This window comes from Phyllobates terribilis, unplaced genomic scaffold (assembly GCF_046119375.1).
Source record: "Phyllobates terribilis strain yellow unplaced genomic scaffold, ASM4611937v1 Scaffold_9__5_contigs__length_417890890, whole genome shotgun sequence".
Taxonomy (NCBI): domain Eukaryota; kingdom Metazoa; phylum Chordata; class Amphibia; order Anura; family Dendrobatidae; genus Phyllobates; species Phyllobates terribilis.
In genome coordinates this window covers 396054327-396074027 of record NW_027362769.1, presented here as the reverse complement: position 1 = coordinate 396074027, position 19701 = coordinate 396054327, and positions in this window count along the sequence as shown.

Sequence of the window (19701 nt, the reverse complement as noted above, 5' to 3'; positions counted from 1 at the left end):
ATCTATTATATAAAGTCATTATTCACAGAGGGATCTATTATATAGAGTCATTACACACAGAGGGATCTATTATATAGAGTCATTACACACAGAGGGATCTGTTATATAGAGTCATTACACACAGAGGGATCTATTATATAGAGTCATTACACGCAGAGGGATCTATTGTATAGAATCATTACACACAGGGATCTATTATATAGAGTCATTACACACAGAGGGATCTATTATATAGAGTCATTGCACAGAAGGATCTATTATATAGAGTCATTACACACAGAGGGATCTATTATATAGAGTCATTACACGCAGAGGGATCTATTATATAGAGTCATTACACGCAGAGCGATCTATTATATAGAGTCATTACATGCAGAGGGATCTATTATATAGAGTCATTACACAGAGGGCTCTATGATATAGAGTCATTACACACAGAGGGATCAATTATATAGAGTCATTACACACAGAGCGATCTATTATATAGAGTCATTACACACAGTGATCTATTATATAGAGTCATTACACACAGAGGGATCTATTATATAGAGTCATTACACACAGAAGGATCTATTATATAGCGTCATTACACACAGAAGGATCTATTATATAGAGTCATTACACACAGAGTGATCTATTATATAGAGTCATTACACACAGAGGGATCTATTATATAGAGTCATTACACGCAGAGCGATCTATTATATAGAGTCATTACACACAGAGGGATATATTATATAGAGTCATTACACGCAGAGCGATCTATTATATACAGTCATTACACACAGAAGGATCTATTATATAGAGTCATTACACACAGAGGGATCTATTATATAGAGTCATTACACACAGAAGGATCTATTATATAGCGTCATTACACACAGAAGGATCTATTATATAGAGTCATTACACACAGAGTGATCTATTATATAGAGTCATTACACACAGAGTGATCTATTATATAGAGTCATTACACACAGAGTGATCTATTATATAGAGTCATTACACACGGAGTGATCTATTATATAGAGTCATTACACACAGAGGGATCTATTATATAGAGTCATTACACACGGAGGGATCTATTATATAGAGTCATTACACACAGAGGGATCTATTATATAGAGTCATTACACACAGGGGGATCTATTATATAGAGTTATTACACACAGAGGGATCTATTATATAGAGTCATTACACGCAGAGGGATCTATTATATAGAGTCATTACACACAGAGGGATCTATTATATAGAGTCATTACACGCAGAGAGATCTATTATATAGAGTCATTACACACAGAGGGATCTATTATATAGAGTCATTACAGACAGGGGGATCTATTATATAGAGTCATTACACACAGAAGGATCTGTTATAAAGAGTCATTACACGCAGAGGGATCTATTATATAGAGTCATTACACACAGAGGGATCTATTATATAGAGTCATTACACGCAGAGGGATCTATTATATAGAGTCATTACACACAGAGGGATCTATTATATACAGTCATTACACACAGAGGGATCTATTATATAGAGTCATTACACACTGGGGGATCTATTATATAGAGTCATTACACACAGAGGGATCTATTATATAGAGTCATTACACACAGAAAGATCTATTAAATAGAGTCATTACACACAGAGGGATCTATTATATAGAGTCATTACACACAGAGGGATCTATTATATAGAGTCATTACACACCGAGGGATCTATTATATAGAGTCATTACACACAGGGATCAATTATATAGAGTCATTACACACAGAGGGATCTATTATATAGAGTCATTACACACAGAGGGATCTATTATATAGAGTCATTACACACAGAGGGATCTATTATATAGAGTCATTACACACAGAGGGATCTATTATATAGAGTCATTACACGCAGAGGGATCTATTATATAGAGTGATTACACGCAGAGGGATCTATTATATAGAGTCATTACACACAGAGGGATCTATTATATAGAGTCATTACACACAGAGGGATCTATTATATAGCGTCATTACACACAGAGGGATCTATAATATAGAGTCATTACACGCAGAGTGATCTATTATATAGAGTCATTACACACAGAGGGATCTATTATATAGAGTCATTACACACAGAGGGATCTATTATATAAAGTCATTATTCACAGAGGGATCTATTATATAGAGTCATTACACACAGAGGGATCTATTATATAGAGTCATTACACACAGAGGGATCTGTTATATAGAGTCATTACACACAGAGGGATCTATTATATAGAGTCATTACACGCAGAGGGATCTATTGTATAGAATCATTACACACAGGGATCTATTATATAGAGTCATTACACACAGAGGGATCTATTATATAGAGTCATTGCACAGAAGGATCTATTATATAGAGTCATTACACACAGAGGGATCTATTATATAGAGTCATTACACGCAGAGGGATCTATTATATAGAGTCATTACACGCAGAGCGATCTATTATATAGAGTCATTACATGCAGAGGGATCTATTATATAGAGTCATTACACAGAGGGCTCTATGATATAGAGTCATTACACACAGAGGGATCAATTATATAGAGTCATTACACACAGAGCGATCTATTATATAGAGTCATTACACACAGTGATCTATTATATAGAGTCATTACACACAGAGGGATCTATTATATAGAGTCATTACACACAGAAGGATCTATTATATAGCGTCATTACACACAGAAGGATCTATTATATAGAGTCATTACACACAGAGTGATCTATTATATAGAGTCATTACACACAGAGGGATCTATTATATAGAGTCATTACACGCAGAGCGATCTATTATATAGAGTCATTACACACAGAGGGATATATTATATAGAGTCATTACACGCAGAGCGATCTATTATATACAGTCATTACACACAGAAGGATCTATTATATAGAGTCATTACACACAGAGGGATCTATTATATAGAGTCATTACACACAGAAGGATCTATTATATAGCGTCATTACACACAGAAGGATCTATTATATAGAGTCATTACACACAGAGTGATCTATTATATAGAGTCATTACACACAGAGTGATCTATTATATAGAGTCATTACACACAGAGTGATCTATTATATAGAGTCATTACACACGGAGTGATCTATTATATAGAGTCATTACACACAGAGGGATCTATTATATAGAGTCATTACACACGGAGGGATCTATTATATAGAGTCATTACACACAGAAGGATCTGTTATAAAGAGTCATTACACGCAGAGGGATCTATTATATAGAGTCATTACACACAGAGGGATCTATTATATAGAGTCATTACACGCAGAGGGATCTATTATATAGAGTCATTACACACAGAGGGATCTATTATATAGAGTTATTACACACAGAGGGATCTATTATATAGAGTCATTACACGCAGAGGGATCTATTATATAGAGTCATTACACACAGAGGGATCTATTATATAGAGTCATTACACGCAGAGAGATCTATTATATAGAGTCATTACACACAGAGGGATCTATTATATAGAGTCATTACAGACAGGGGGATCTATTATATAGAGTCATTACACACAGAAGGATCTGTTATAAAGAGTCATTACACGCAGAGGGATCTATTATATAGAGTCATTACACACAGAGGGATCTATTATATAGAGTCATTACACGCAGAGGGATCTATTATATAGAGTCATTACACACAGAGGGATCTATTATATACAGTCATTACACACAGAGGGATCTATTATATAGAGTCATTACACACTGGGGGATCTATTATATAGAGTCATTACACACAGAGGGATCTATTATATAGAGTCATTACACACAGAAAGATCTATTAAATAGAGTCATTACACACAGAGGGATCTATTATATAGAGTCATTACACACAGAGGGATCTATTATATAGAGTCATTACACACAGAGGGATCTATTATATAGAGTCATTACACACAGGGATCTATTATATAGAGTCATTACACACAGAGGGATCTATTATATAGAGTCATTACACACAGAGGGATCTATTATATAGAGTCATTACACACAGAGGGATCTATTATATAGAGTCATTACACACAGAGGGATCTATTATATAGAGTCATTACACACAGAGGGATCTATTATATAGAGTCATTACACGCAGATGGATCTATTATATAGAGTCATTACACGCAGAGGGATCTATTATATAGAGTCATTACATACAGAGGGATCTATTATATAGTCATTACACATAGAGTGATCTATTATATAGAGTCATTACACGCAGAGGGATCTATTATATAGAGTCATTACACACAGAGGGATCTATTATATAGAGTCATTACACACAGAGGGATCTATTATATAGAGTCATTACACACAGAGGGATCTATTATATAGAGTCATTACACACAGAGAGATCTATTATATAGAGTCATTACACGCAGAGGGATCTATTATATAGAGTCATTACACACAGAGGGATCTATTACATAGACTCATTACACACAGAGGGATCTATTATATAGAGTCATTACACACAGAGGGATCTATTATATAGAGTCATTACACACAGAGGGATCTATTATATAGAGTCATTACACACAGAGGGATCTATTATATAGAGTCATTACACACAGAGGGATCTATTATATAGAGTCATTACACACAGAGGGATCTATTATATAGCGTCATTACACACAGAGGGATCTATTATATAGAGTCATTACACACAGAGTGATCTATTATATAGAGTCATTACACACAGAGGGATCTATTATATAGAGTCATTACACACAGAGGGATCTATTATATAGAGTCATTACATACAGAGGGATATATTATATAGAGTCATTACACACAGAGCGATCTATTATATAGAGTCATTACACACAGAGGGATCTATTATATAGAGTCATTACACACAGAGGGATCTATCATATAGAGTCATTACACACAGAGGGATCTATTATATAGAGTCATTACACACAGAAGGATCTATTATATAGAGTCATTACACGCAGAGTGATCTATTATATAGAGTCATTACACGCAGAGGGATCTATTATATAGAGTCATTACACACAGAGGGATCTATTGTATAGAATCATTACACACAGGGATCTATTATATAGAGTCATTACACACAGAGGGATCTATTATATAGAGTCATTGCACAGAGGGATCTATTATATAGAGTCATTACACACAGAGGGATCTATTATAAAGAGTCATTACACGCAGAGGGATCTATTATATAGAGTCATTAGACGCAGAGCGATCTATTATATAGAGTCATTACATGCAGAGGGATCTATTATATAGAGTCATTACACAGAGGGCTCTATGATATAGAGTCATTACACACAGAGGGATCAATTATATAGAGTCATTACACACAGAGCGATCTATTATATAGAGTCATTACACACAGAGGGATCTATTATATAGAGTCATTACACACAGAGGGATCTATTATATAGAGTCATTACACACAGAGGGATATATTATATAGAGTCATTACACACAGAGCGATCTATTATATAGAGTCATTACACACAGAGGGATCTATTATATAGAGTCATTACACACAGAGGGATCTATTATATAGAGTCATTACACACAGAGGGATCTATTATATAGAGTCATTACACACAGAAGGATTTATTATATAGAGTCATTACACGCAGAGTGATCTATTATATAGAGTCATTACACGCAGAGGGATCTATTATATAGAGTCATTACACACAGAGGGATCTATTGTATAGAATCATTACACACAGGGATCTATTATATAGAGTCATTACACACAGAGGGATCTATTATATAGAGTCATTGCACAGAGGGATCTATTATATAGAGTCATTACACACAGAGGGATCTATTATATAGAGTCATTACACGCAGAGGGATCTATTATATAGAGTCATTACACAGAGGGCTCTATGATATAGAGTCATTACACACAGAGGGATCAATTATATAGAGTCATTACACAGAGAGCGATCTATTATATAGAGTCATTACACACAGTGATCTATTATATAGAGTCATTACACACAGAGGGATCTATTATATAGAGTCATTACACACAGAAGGATCTATTATATAGCGTCATTACACACAGAAGGATCTATTATATAGAGTAATTACACACAGACTGATCTATTATATAGAGTCATTACACACAGAGGGATCTATTATATAGAGTCATTACACGCAGAGCGATCTATTATATAGAGTCATTACACACAGAGGGATCTATTATATAGAGTCATTACACGCAGAGCGATCTATTATATAGAGTCATTACACACAGAAGGATCTATTATATAGAGTCATTACATGCAGAGGGATCTATTATATAGAGTCATTACACACAGAAGGATCTATTATATAGCGTCATTACACACAGAAGGATCTATTATATAGAGTCATTACACACAGAGTGATCTATTATATAGAGTCATTACACACAGAGTGATCTATTATATAGAGTCATTACACAAAGAGTGATCTATTATATAGAGTCATTACACACAGAGGGATCTATTATATAGAGTCATTACACACAGAAGGCTCTATTATATAGAGTCATTAGACGCAGAGAGATCTATTATATAGAGTCATTACATGCAGAGGGATCTATTATATAGAGTCATTACACAGAGGGATCTATTGTATAGAATCATTACACACAGGGATCTATTATATAGAGTCATTACACACAGAGGGATCTATTATATAGAGTCATTACACACAGGGATCTATTATATAGAGTCATTACACACAGAGGGATCTATTATATAGAGTCATTGCACAGAGGGATCTATTATATAGAGTCATTACACACAGAGGGATCTATTATATAGAGTCATTACACGCAGAGGGATCTATTATATAGAGTCATTACACACAGAGGGATCTATTATATAGAGTCATTACACACAGGGATCTATTATATAGAGTCATTACACACAGAGGGATCTATTATATAGAGTCATTGCACAGAGGGATCTATTATATAGAGTCATTACACACAGAGGGATCTATTATATAGAGTCATTGCACAGAGGGATCTATTATATAGAGTCATTACACACAGAGGGATCTATTATATAGAGTCATTACACGCAGAGCGATCTATTATATAGATTCATTACATGCAGAGGGATCTACTATATAGAGTCATTACACAGAGGGCTCTATGATATAGAGTCATTACACACAGAGGGATCAATTATATAGAGTCATTACACACAGAGCGATCTATTATATAGAGTCATTACACACAGTGATCTATTATATAGAGTCATTACACACAGAAGGATCTATTACATAGAGTCATTACACACAGAAGTATCTATTATATAGCGTCATTACACACAGAAGGATCTATTATATAGAGTCATTACACACAGAGTGATCTATTATATAGAGTCATTACACACAGAGGGATCTATTATATAGAGTCATTACACGCAGAGCGATCTATTATATAGAGTCATTACACACAGAGGGATCTATTATATAGAGTCATTACACGCAGAGCGATCTATTATATAGAGTCATTACACACAGAAGGATCTATTATATAGAGTCATTACACGCAGAGGGATCTATTATATAGAGTCATTACACACAGAAGGATCTATTATATAGCGTCATTACACACAGAAGGATCTAATATATAGAGTCATTACACACAAAGTGATCTATTATATAGAGTCATTACACACAGAGTGATCTATTATATAGAGTCATTACACACAGAGTGATCTATTATATAGAGTCATTACACACGGAGTGATCTATTATATAAAGTCATTACACACAGAGGGATCTATTATATAGAGTCATTACACACGGAGGGATCTATTATATAGAGTCATTACACACAGAGGGATCTATTATATAGAGTCATTACACACAGGGGGATCTATTATATAGAGTCATTACACACAGAGGGATCTATTATATAGAGTCATTGCACAGAGGGATCTATTATATAGAGTCATTACACACAGAGGGATCAATTATATAGAGTCATTACACACAGAGCGATCTATTATATAGAGTCATTACACACAGTGATCTATTATATAGAGTCATTACACACAGAGGGATCTATTACATAGAGTCATTACACACAGAGGGATCTATTATATAGAGTCATTACACGCAGAGCGATCTATTATATAGAGTCATTACACACAGATGGATCTATTATATAGAGTCATTACACGCAGAGCGATCTATTATGTAGAGTCATTACACACAGAAGGATCTATTATATAGAGTCATTACACGCAGAGGGATCTATTATATAGAGTCATTACACACAGAAGGATCTATTATATAGAGTCATTACACACAGAAGGATCTATTATATAGAGTCATTACACGCAGAGGGATCTATTATATAGAGTCATTACACACAGAAGGAACTATTATATAGCGTCATTACACACAGAAGGATCTATTATATAGAGTCATTACACACAGAGTGATCTATTATATAGAGTCATTACACACAGAGGGATCTATTATATAGAGTCATTACACGCAGAGCGATATATTATATAGAGTCATTACACACAGAGGGATATATTATATAGAGTCATTACACGCAGAGCGATCTATTATATAGAGTCATTACACACAGAAGGATCTATTATATAGAGTCATTACACACAGAGGGATCTATTATATAGAGTCATTACACACAGAAGGATCTATTATATAGCGTCATTACACACAGAAGGATCTATTATATAGAGTCATTACACACAGAGTGATCTATTATATAGAGTCATTACACACAGAGTGATCTATTATATAGAGTCATTACACACAGAGTGATCTATTATATAGAGTCATTACACACGGAGTGATCTATTATATAGAGTCATTACACACAGAGGGATCTATTATATAGAGTCATTACACACGGAGGGATCTATTATATAGAGTCATTACACACAGAGGGATCTATTATATAGAGTCATTACACACAGGGGGATCTATTATATAGAGTCATTACACACAGAGGGATCTATTATATAGAGTCATTACACGCAGAGGGATCTATTATATAGAGTCATTACACACAGAGGGATCTATTATATAGAGTCATTACACGCAGAGAGATCTATTATATAGAGTCATTACACACAGAGGGATCTATTATATAGAGTCATTACACACAGGGGGGTCTATTATATAGAGTCATTACACACAGAGGGATCTGTTATAAAGAGTCATTACACGCAGAGGGATCTATTATATAGAGTCATTACACACAGAGGGATCTATTATATAGAGTCATTACACGCAGAGGGATCTATTATATAGAGTCATTACACACAGAGGGATCTATTATATAGAGTCATTACACACAGAGGGATCTATTATATACAGTCATTACACACAGAGGGATCTATTATATAGAGTCATTACACACTGGGGGATCTATTATATAGAGTCATTACACACAGAGGGATCTATTATATAGAGTCATTACACACAGAAAGATCTATTAAATAGAGTCATTACACACAGAGGGATCTATTATATAGAGTCATTACACACAGAGGGATCTATTATATAGAGTCATTACACACAGAGGGATCTATTATATAGAGTCATTACACACAGGGATCTATTATATAGAGTCATTACACACAGAGGGATCTATTATATAGAGTCATTACACACAGAGGGATCTATTATATAGAGTCATTACACACAGAGGGATCTATTATATAGAGTCATTACACACAGAGGGATCTATTATATAGAGTCATTACACACAGAAGGATCTATTATATAGAGTCATTACACGCAGATGGATCTATTATATAGAGTCATTACACGCAGAGGGATCTATTATATAGAGTCATTACATACAGAGGGATCTATTATATAGTCATTACACATAGAGTGATCTATTATATAGAGTCATTACACGCAGAGGGATCTATTATATAGAGTCATTACACACAGAGGGATCTATTATATAGAGTCATTACACACAGAGGGATCTATTATATAGAGTCATTACACACAGAGGGATCTATTATATAGAGTCATTACACACAGAGAGATCTATTATATAGAGTCATTACACGCAGAGGGATCTATTATATAGAGTCATTACACACAGAGGGATCTATTACATAGACTCATTACACACAGAGGGATCTATTATATAGAGTCATTACACACAGAGGGATCTATTATATAGAGTCATTACACACAGAGGGATCTATTATATAGAGTCATTACACACAGAGGGATCTATTATATAGAGTCATTACACACAGAGGGATCTATTATATAGAGTCATTACACACAGAGGGATCTATTATATAGCGTCATTACACACAGAGGGATCTATTATATAGAGTCATTACACACAGAGTGATCTATTATATAGAGTCATTACACACAGAGGGATCTATTATATAGAGTCATTACACACAGAGGGATCTATTATATAGAGTCATTACATACAGAGGGATATATTATATAGAGTCATTACACACAGAGCGATCTATTATATAGAGTCATTACACACAGAGGGATCTATTATATAGAGTCATTACACACAGAGGGATCTATCATATAGAGTCATTACACACAGAGGGATCTATTATATAGAGTCATTACACACAGAAGGATCTATTATATAGAGTCATTACATGCAGAGTGATCTATTATATAGAGTCATTACACGCAGAGGGATCTATTATATAGAGTCATTACACACAGAGGGATCTATTGTATAGAATCATTACACACAGGGATCTATTATATAGAGTCATTACACACAGAGGGATCTATTATATAGAGTCATTGCACAGAGGGATCTATTATATAGAGTCATTACACACAGAGGGATCTATTATATAGAGTCATTACACGCAGAGGGATCTATTATATAGAGTCATTAGACGCAGAGCGATCTATTATATAGAGTCATTACATGCAGAGGGATCTATTATATAGAGTCATTACACAGAGGGCTCTATGATATAGAGTCATTACACACAGAGGGATCAATTATATAGAGTCATTACACACAGAGCGATCTATTATATAGAGTCATTACACACAGTGATCTATTATATAGAGTCATTACACACAGAGGGATCTATTATATAGAGTCATTACACACAGAAGGATCTATTATATAGCGTCATTACACACAGAAGGATCTATTATATAGAGTCATTACACACAGAGTGATCTATTATATAGAGTCATTACACACAGAGGGATCTATTATATAGAGTCATTACACGCAGAGCGATCTATTATATAGAGTCATTACACACAGAGGGATCTATTATATAGAGTCATTACACACAGAGGGATCTATTATATAGCGTCATTACACACAGAGGGATCTATTATATAGAGTCATTACACACAGAGTGATCTATTATATAGAGTCATTACACACAGAGGGATCTATTATATAGAGTCATTACACACAGAGGGATCTATTATATAGAGTCATTACACACAGAGGGATATATTATATAGAGTCATTACACACAGAGCGATCTATTATATAGAGTCATTACACACAGAGGGATCTATTATATAGAGTCATTACACACAGAGGGATCTATTATATAGAGTCATTACACACAGAGGGATCTATTATATAGAGTCATTACACACAGAAGGATTTATTATATAGAGTCATTACACGCAGAGTGATCTATTATATAGAGTCATTACACGCAGAGGGATCTATTATATAGAGTCATTACACACAGAGGGATCTATTGTATAGAATCATTACACACAGGGATCTATTATATAGAGTCATTACACACAGAGGGATCTATTATATAGAGTCATTATACACAGTGATCTATTATATAGAGTCATTACACACAGAGGGATCTATTATATAGAGTCATTACACACAGAAGGATCTATTATATAGCGTCATTACACACAGAAGGATCTATTATATAGAGTAATTACACACAGAGTGATCTATTATATAGAGTCATTACACACAGAGGGATCTATTATATAGAGTCATTACACGCAGAGCGATCTATTATATAGAGTCATTACACACAGAGGGATCTATTATATAGAGTCATTACACGCAGAGCGATCTATTATATAGAGTCATTACACACAGAAGGATCTATTATATAGAGTCATTACACGCAGAGGGATCTATTATATAGAGTCATTACACACAGAAAGATCTATTATATAGCGTCATTACACACAGAAGGATCTATTATATAGAGTCATTACACACAGAGTGATCTATTATATAGAGTCATTACACACAGAGTGATCTATTATATAGAGTCATTACACACAGAGTGATCTATTATATAGAGTCATTACACACAGAGGGATCTATTATATAGAGTCATTACACACAGAAGGCTCTATTATATAGAGTCATTAGACGCAGAGCGATCTATTATATAGAGTCATTACATGCAGAGGGATCTATTATATAGAGTCATTACACAGAGGGATCTATTGTATAGAATCATTACACACAGGGATCTATTATATAGAGTCATTACACACAGAGGGATCTATTATATAGAGTCATTGCACAGAGGGATCTATTATATAGAGTCATTACACACAGAGGGATCTATTATATAGAGTCATTACACGCAGAGGGATCTATTATATAGAGTCATTAGACGCAGAGCGATCTATTATATAGATTCATTACATGCAGAGGGATCTATTATATAGAGTCATTACACAGAGGGCTCTATGATATAGAGTCATTACACACAGAGGGATCAATTATATAGAGTCATTACACACAGAGCGATCTATTATATAGAGTCATTACACACAGTGATCTATTATATAGAGTCATTACACGCAGAGTGATCTATTATATAGAGTCATTACACACAGAGTGATCTATTATATAGAGTCATTACACACAGAGTGATCTATTATATAGAGTCATTACACACGGAGTGATCTATTATATAAAGTCATTACACACAGAGGGATCTATTATATAGAGTCATTACACACGGAGGGATCTATTATATAGAGTCATTACACACAGAGGGATCTATTATATAGAGTCATTACACACAGGGGGATCTATTATATAGAGTCATTACACACAGAGGGATCTATTATATAGAGTCATTGCACAGAGGGATCTATTATATAGAGTCATTACACACAGAGGGATCAATTATATAGAGTCATTACACACAGAGCGATCTATTATATAGAGTCATTACACACAGTGATCTATTATATAGAGTCATTACACACAGAGGGATCTATTACATAGAGTCATTACACACAGAGGGATCTATTATATAGAGTCATTACACGCAGAGCGATCTATTATATAGAGTCATTACACACAGATGGATCTATTATATAGAGTCATTACACGCAGAGCGATCTATTATGTAGAGTCATTACACACAGAAGGATCTATTATATAGAGTCATTACACGCAGAGGGATCTATTATATAGAGTCATTACACACAGAGGGATCTATTGTATAGAATCATTACACACAGGGATCTATTATATAGAGTCATTACACACAGAGGGATCTATTATATAGAGTCATTGCACAGAGGGATCTATTATATAGAGTCATTACACACAGAGGGATCTATTATATAGAGTCATTACACGCAAAGGGATCTATTATATAGAGTCATTACACAGAGGGCTCTATGATATAGAGTCATTACACACAGAGGGATCAATTATATAGAGTCATTACACACAGAGCGATCTATTATATACAGTCATTATACACAGTGATCTATTATATAGAGTCATTACACACAGAGGGATCTATTATATAGAGTCATTACACACAGAAGGATCTATTATATAGCGTCATTACACACAGAAGGATCTATTATATAGAGTAATTACACACAGAGTGATCTATTATATAGAGTCATTACACACAGAGGGATCTATTATATAGAGTCATTACACGCAGAGCGATCTATTATATAGAGTCATTACACACAGAGGGATCTATTATATAGAGTCATTACACGCAGAGCGATCTATTATATAGAGTCATTACACACAGAAGGATCTATTATATAGAGTCATTACACGCAGAGGGATCTATTATATAGAGTCATTACACACAGAAGGATCTATTATATAGCGTCATTACACACAGAAGGATCTATTATATAGAGTCATTACACACAAAGTGATCTATTATATAGAGTCATTACACACAGAGTGATCTATTATATAGAGTCATTACACACAGAGTGATCTATTATATAGAGTCATTACACACGGAGTGATCTATTATATAAAGTCATTACACACAGAGGGATCTATTATATAGAGTCATTACACACGGAGGGATCTATTATATAGAGTCATTACACACAGAGGGATCTATTATATAGAGTCATTACACACAGGGGGATCTATTATATAGAGTCATTACACACAGAGGGATCTATTATATAGAGTCATTGCACAGAGGGATCTATTATATAGAGTCATTACACACAGAGGGATCAATTATATAGAGTCATTACACACAGAGCGATCTATTATATAGAGTCATTACACACAGTGATCTATTATATAGAGTCATTACACACAGAGGGATCTATTACATAGAGTCATTACACACAGAGGGATCTATTATATAGAGTCATTACACGCAGAGCGATCTATTATATAGAGTCATTACACACAGATGGATCTATTATATAGAGTCATTACACGCAGAGCAATCTATTATGTAGAGTCATTACACACAGAAGGATCTATTATATAGAGTCATTACACGCAGAGGGATCTATTATATAGAGTCATTACACACAGAGGGATCTATTGTATAGAATCATTACACACAGGGATCTATTATATAGAGTCATTACACACAGAGGGATCTATTATATAGAGTCATTGCACAGAGGGATCTATTATATAGAGTCATTACACACAGAGGGATCTATTATATAGAGTCATTACACGCAAAGGGATCTATTATATAGAGTCATTACACAGAGGGCTCTATGATATAGAGTCATTACACACAGAGGGATCAATTATATAGAGTCATTACACACAGAGCGATCTATTATATAGAGTCATTATACACAGTGATCTATTATATAGAGTCATTACACACAGAGGGATCTATTATATAGAGTCAATACACACAGAAGGATCTATTATATAGCGTCATTACACACAGAAGGATCTATTATATAGAGTAATTACACACAGAGTGATCTATTATATAGAGTCATTACACACAGAGGGATCTATTATATAGAGTCATTACACGCAGAGCGATCTATTATATAGAGTCATTACACACAGAGGGATCTATTATATAGAGTGATTACACGCAGAGCGATCTATTATATAGAGTCATTACACACAGAGGGATCTATTATATAGAGTCATTACACACAGAAGGATCTATTATATAGAGTCATTACACGCAGAGGGATCTATTATATAGAGTCATTACACACAGAAGGATCTATTATATAGCGTCATTACACACAGAAGGATCTATTATATAGAGTCATTACACACAGAGTGATCTATTATATAGAGTCATTACACACAGAGTGATCTATTATATAGAGTCATTACACACAGAGTGATCTATTATATAGAGTCATTACACACAGAGGGATCTATTATATAGAGTCATTACACACAGAAGGCTCTATTATATAGAGTCATTAGACGCAGAGCGATCTATTATATAGAGTCATTACATGCAGAGGGATCTATTATATAGAGTCATTACACAGAGGGATCTATTGTATAGAATCATTACACACAGGGATCTATTATATAGAGTCATTACACACAGAGGGATCTATTATATAGAGTCATTGCACAGAGGGATCTATTATATAGAGTCATTACACACAGAGGGATCTATTATATAGAGTCATTACACGCAGAGGGATCTATTATATAGAGTCATTACACGCAGAGCGATCTATTATATAGATTCATTACATGCAGAGGGATCTATTATATAGAGTCATTACACAGAGGGCTCTATGATATAGAGTCATTACACACAGAGGGATCAATTATATAGAGTCATTACACACAGAGCGATCTATTATATAGAGTCATTACACACAGTGATCTATTATATAGAGTCATTACACACAGAGGGATCTATTACATAGAGTCATTACACACAGAAGTATCTATTATATAGCGTCATTACACACAGAAGGATCTATTATATAGAGTCATTACACACAGAGTGATCTATTATATAGAGTCATTACACACAGAGGGATCTATTATATAGAGTCATTACACGCAGAGCGATCTATTATATAGAGTCATTACACACAGAGGGATCTATTATATAGAGTCATTACACGCAGAGCGATCTATTATATAGAGTCATTACACACAGAAGGATCTATTATATAGAGTCATTACACGCAGAGGGATCTATTATATAGAGTCATTACACACAGAAGGATCTATTATATAGCGTCATTACACACAGAAGGATCTATTATATAGAGTCATTACACACAAAGTGATCTATTATATAGAGTCATTACACACAGAGTGATGTATTATATAGAGTCATTACACACAGAGTGATCTATTATATAGACTCATTACACACGGAGTGATCTATTATATAAAGTCATTACACACAGAGGGATCTATTATATAGAGTCATTACACACGGAGGGATCTATTATATAGAGTCATTACACACAGAGGGATCTATTATATAGAGTCATTACACACAGGGGGATCTATTATATAGAGTCATTACACACAGAGGGATCTATTATATAGAGTCATTGCACAGAGGGATCTATTATATAGAGTCATTACACACAGAGGGATCAATTATATAGAGTCATTACACACAGAGCGATCTATTATATAGAGTCATTACACACAGTGATCTATTATATAGAGTCATTACACACAGAGGGATCTATTACATAGAGTCATTACACACAGAGGGATCTATTATATAGAGTCATTACACGCAGAGCGATCTATTATATAGAGTCATTACACACAGATGGATATATTATATAGAGTCATTACACGCAGAGCGATCTATTATGTAGAGTCATTACACACAGAAGGATCTATTATATAGAGTCATTACACGCAGAGGGATCTATTATATAGAGTCATTACACACAGAAGGATCTATTATATAGAGTCATTACACACAGAAGGATCTATTATATAGAGTCATTACACGCAGAGGGATCTATTATATAGAGTCATTACACACAGAAGGATCTATTATATAGCGTCATTACACACAGAAGGATCTATTATATAGAGTCATTACACACAGAGTGATCTATTATATAGAGTCATTACACACAGAGTGATCTATTATATAGAGTCATTACACACAGAGTGATCTATTATATAGAGTCATTACACACGGAGTGATCTATTATATAAAGTCATTACACACAGAGGGATCTATTATATAGAGTCATTACACACGGAGGGATCTATTATATAGAGTCATTACACACAGAGGGATCTATTATATAGAGTCATTACACGCAGGGGGATCTATTATATAGAGTCATTACACACAGAGGGATATATTATATAGAGTCATTACACACAGAGCGATCTATTATATAGAGTCATTACACACAGAGGGATCTATTATATAGAGTCATTACACACAGAGGGATCTATTATATAGAGTCATTACACACAGAGGGATCTATTATATAGAGTCATTACACACAGAAGGATCTATTATATAGAGTCTTACACGCAGAGTGATGTATTATATAGAGTCATTACACGCAGAGGGATCTATTATATAGAGTCATTACACACAGAGGGATCTATTGTATAGAATCATTACACACAGGGATCTATTATATAGAGTCATTACACACAGAGGGATCTATTATATAGAGTCATTGCACAGAGGGATCTATTATATAGAGTCATTACACACAGAGGGATCTATTATATAGAGTCATTACACGCAGAGGGATCTATTATATAGAGTCATTAGACGCAGAGCGATCTATTATATAGAGTCATTACATGCAGAGGGATCTATTATATAGAGTCATTACACAGAGGGCTCTATGATATAGAGTCATTACACACAGAGGGATCAATTATATAGAGTCATTACACACAGAGCGATCTATTATATAGAGTCATTACACACAGTGATCTATTATATAGAGTCATTACACACAAAGGGATCTATTATATAAAGTCATTACACACAGAAGGATCTATTATATAGCGTCATTACACACAGAAGGATCTATTATATAGAGTCATTACACACAGAGTGATCTATTATATAGAGTCATTACACACAGAGGGATCTATTATATAGAGTCATTACACGCAGAGCGATCTATTATATAGAGTCATTACACACAGAGGGATCTATTATATAGAGTCATTACACGCAGAGCGATCTATTATATAGAGTCATTACACACAGAAGGATCTATTATATAGAGTCATTACACGCAGAGGGATCTATTATATAGAGTAATTACACACAGAAGGATCTATTATATAGCGTCATTACACACAGAAGGATCTATTATATAGAGTCATTACACACAGAGTGATTTATTATATAGAGTCATTACACACAGAGTGATCTATTATATAGAGTCATTACACACAGAGGGATCTATTATATAGAGTCATTACACGCAGAGGGATCTATTATATAGAGTCATTACACACAGAAGGCTCTATTATATAGAGTCATTAGACGCAGAGCGATCTATTATATAGAGTCATTACATGCAGAGGGATCTATTATATAGAGTCATTACACAGAGGGATCTATTGTATAGAATCATTACACACAGGGATCTATTATATAGAGTCATTACACACAGAGGGATCTATTATATAGAGTCATTGCACAGAGGGATCTATTATATAGAGTCATTACACACAGAGGGATCTATTATATAGAGTCATTACACGCAGAGGGATCTATTATATAGAGTCATTAGACGCAGAGCGATCTATTATATAGAGTCATTACATGCAGAGGGATCTATTATATAGAGTCATTACACAGAGGGCTCTATGATATAGAGTCATTACTTACAGAGGGATCAATTATATAGAGTCATTACACACAGAGCGATCTATTATATAGAGTCATTACACACAGTGATCTATTATATAGAGTCATTACACACAGAGGGATCTATTACATAGAGTCATTACACACAGAAGTATCTATTATATAGCGTCATTACACACAGAAGGATCTATTATATAGAGTCATTACACACAGAGTGATCTATTATATAGAGTCATTACACACAGAGGGATCTATTATATAGAGTCATTACACGCATAGCGATCTATTATATAGAGTCATTACACACAGAGGGATCTATTATATAGAGTCATTACACGCAGAGCGATCTATTATATAGAGTCATTACACACAGAAGGATCTATTATATAGAGTCATTACACGCAGAGGGATCTATTATATAGAGTCATTACACACAGAAGGATCTATTATATAGCGTCATTACACACAGAAGGATCTATTATATAGAGTCATTACACACAAAGTGATCTATTATATAGAGTCATTACACACAGAGTGATCTATTATATAGAGTCATTACACACAGAGTGAT